Consider the following 4,004-nt stretch of genomic DNA (forward strand, 5'->3'; position numbering starts at 1 on the left):
CAATCACATAAATTAAAACTAAAGAAGTTTTAGTTATCTATAAAAATCATTCAAAATTATGTTCAATGAAACCAATGCAAAATGATGGAATGAAAATATTGAAATTTTGATACTATGATTTGATGATTTTATGCATGAGATTGTAAAGTTATACATAATAATTTTTGTGGTTTATTGATCTTGATGGTTTTTATGACAAAATTCATTTTTCGATCCTAAATGTTGATGCACATATTTATCTAGCATAAATGAAATAAATGACATGAATTTAAATAACTAGAAAGAGAAAAGCATTGTTCTTGAAAATTATTTTTCTCTATCTTATTGATTTATATGAATCTCTTGAAAATGATTTTGATTTGATGATTTGAATTTGAAATGAGTTATATCAAAATCATGATATTGATTTGACAAATTGAATGAGTTGAAAACAAATGATGATTTTTCTCTTGAATATAACTTGTAATATTTTTTTTATAAATTATCATCTTGATTTCTCAATACATGAAATTTTTCCATGAATCAAAATTCTTTCATGATGTGATTTTTCTTGGTATTTACTAAAAATGATTTATTCAAATTAACCTATGCTACTCGACATCTTGATAATTTATGACTTGAATTTTATTATGTAAAAGTTCTTGCATTCATGAAATGTATATTTCATCACCAAAATTCTCTTGATATTTTGAATAATGTATGAAATACAAATGAGAAGTTAATGATCATGCATGATAGGATGTAATGAACTTTTACATTTAGATATCATCATTTGAAAAGCTCTGATCATGTTGCCAAAATGATGTATCATGAATACTTGAATATCATATATAATATGCTCATAATGATGATTGAGTTATTAGTATCATGCCTGAAAAATGAAAGATATAGTTTTGAAATTGTGCATGTTCGAATTTGAAAATATGATGATGCATAATGATGAAATTGTGTAATGAAAATATTAAATATTTTGAAACCATATTTTAGTGTCATGCATAATGATCATGCCTAATAAATTTTGAAATTATGCATGATGAATCTTGCGATTTACGGATTATTAATTTTTACCATAATGAAAGTTTCTTATTGATCTTTGTTGTAATAAATCTTACACCTTCGGTTTTATACATGATACTTGTTTTTATTTGGCATACATGAAATAAAATCATATGAATTGAAACAACTAAAAAGAGGAAAATATTTTTTCCTTGAAAAATTATTTTTCTCTATCTTATTGATCTTGATGATTATTATAATAAATCTATGTATACCATTTTGAATCTTTTGAAAGTAATGTTGAGATTTTGATTAATTTGACGATTTGAATTTGAATGAGTTTGTATTCAAATTATGATCTTGATTTCTTGGATTTACTACTTGAGATTCTTTTTTAATCACAATCTCTTCTTTGTACACCTACAATTTTTGTTATTTATAAAAAGAAAAGATTTGATAAAATGAATCATGTCTTTTATAATTCAAGAGATCTTATCTTTCATGACATGATGCCATTGGATTCATGGCTTATATGCCTTGAAATAATTAAAATATTTTACGCTATTTTGTTCTTCCCTTATTCTTTCTTGTTTACAATGGTAAAATGAAAAAAATTATGATCATGCATGGTAGGATGCAATTTGACAAATTGATACCATCATGATATGCTTTTTAATTATGATGTGATGTATTACATATGATGTGAATCATGATTTAAAATGCTATGAGTTGTTGCTAAAATGATGTATTATAAATGTTGATTTAATGTTTTGTATCGTGAATGCTCTAAATGATGAATGTTTGGTATTATGATCAAAATATTGATAAATGCTATGATTTATTACCAAAATGATGTATCATGTATGATATGCCCATAGTGATTAATTTATTTGTATAATGCATGAAGTAAAGATACAAATGTAAAGTTTTGAAGTTGTGCATATTTTAATTTGAAAACATAATGATGCATAAATAAGATTCATACTTACCTTTGTCATGATTTAGAAATTGATGCAAAGGGTCTTCCCTTCTTTTTGACAATGACAAAGGGGAAGATAGCTAGCTTGCTAGCTAGCTAGCTAGCTTGCACAAGACAAGAGAAGCAAAAATTGCAAATATACATATCACAAAAAGGGGCAAAACTTATTAGTTTGCTTAACTCAAAAGCAAAAACTGTTATCTTGTAATCTCAAGCAAAAGTGCTATCATGCAAATCTCAAAGAAGCAATATGTGTCAAGTTGCATATTGTGAAAAGAGGCAAAATAGTCCATCTTGCACATCTTTTTGCTAACTTTTTTGTGTAAAAGTTGATAACTTGCATACTATAAATTTGCATACCAAATGTGCAATCTTGCCCATCTCAAGAAGTAAAACATGCTAACTTGCACATCTAGCAAACTTACGTATTTCAAGAAGCAAGGGATGCTTTCTTGAACATCTCAAAACTACTAGCTTGCATGTTCTAAAAGTGTTGTAAAATTTGCTAGCTTGTATGTTGTTGTAATTGCTATCATACTACCTTGCATATCGATGATAATAGCAAAATTGCATAATGATAAAACTAGGAGATTATATTAATTATGCAATGTGTTGAACTTGGATATTTTAAAAACTTGCAACTTGCACATTGCAATAGGAAGTAAGAATCATGAGTTTACACAAGAAAGCTATCTTGCATTTGCTTTCGAAATTTTTTGCTAGCTTGTATGTAGCAAAACTTGCATATCATAAAAATTGATAACTTGTAGTCTAAAGAGAAGCAAACAGTTGCTATCTCAAGAAAAGCAAACATGCTAAACTTGCACATCTTTAATTGCTAGATTGCATGATGATAAAATTTGATACTATGTTTTTCATGCAATAAGTTGAATTCATATCTCTCAAACACATAGAAAGTGACACTTCTCCTTTTTATTGATTACAAAGGGGGAGAAGTATGATCATGTTATGCATGATGAATATTTGCAATGACTTGAATTTGGCTTGAATTCAAGGTTCTATCAATATGGTATATTGATAGGGGGAGTTTGTTTAAACTCCGGGAGTTAAGGTTAACTCCATCGTCGATTGGTTGTCATCATCAAAAAGGGAGACATTGTTGAATCTCGAATTTTGATGACAAAACCAATTAATATGTGTTTATGTTTTAATCTGTGTTTTTGAGTGACGCAGGATGCTTCGATCAGGATGAGACAATTATAGCAGGAAAATCATGTTGCGTCGGAGGAACATGTCAGAAGATTGGACGTCAGGCCGGTGGATCGATCGACGTATCGATAGAAGGCTTCGGACCATGGATTTCAGCATTGGGCCAAGAAGAGCAGGAATTGTGCCAAGGATATCGAAGTTGCAGAGTCAACTAGTTGATTAGGCAATAGGCCACAAGAGAGGATGATGCACCGAAGAATCGGACGAAACGTCGAGGGACCAATGACATGCCGGACAACTTGATTGCTTAGGAGTAATTGTCTATATCGAAGTTTTGCTTTACTTATGTAGGATTAACTACGATAGCTTGAAGACATAAAGCAAGTCTACTGGAGTCAAGTTTGATCGGTGTTCGAGAGTCTGAAGATTCGTCGGAGATGCTGCCGGAACCAATCGAGAGGAAATCGGGGACTTGCCGAAGTTTTCGGAAGTCTGCCGGAGAGATCATCGGAGGTTCGTAGAGATCACCAAGAAGGATCAGCTACTTGTCAAAGACTCGTTGAACTTGCCACAAGACCAAGAACCTACTGGGAGTTCGCCGGAAGAAATCCGAGGGTGTATCGGAAGTCTGCCGGAAGTTCACCGAAAAGATCGTCGGAAGGAAACTCAACGTTGTCGGTTAAAAACTTGCTTAGGACTATGTCTTAATTTTGTAGTTTATATATAATTAGGGTTAGGATTAAGGGTTAATCCTATAACTCGGTTATGGGCCAATTGGGCCCAAGTTTGGACTGGTTTAGGCCAAGTTTGGAGCCCAACCAGTGAGCTGAAATAGTCTAGACGGTGGTACCGCCAGACT

Source organism: Musa acuminata, chromosome BXJ2-9 (assembly GCF_036884655.1).
Source record: "Musa acuminata AAA Group cultivar baxijiao chromosome BXJ2-9, Cavendish_Baxijiao_AAA, whole genome shotgun sequence".
Lineage (NCBI taxonomy): Eukaryota > Viridiplantae > Streptophyta > Magnoliopsida > Zingiberales > Musaceae > Musa > Musa acuminata.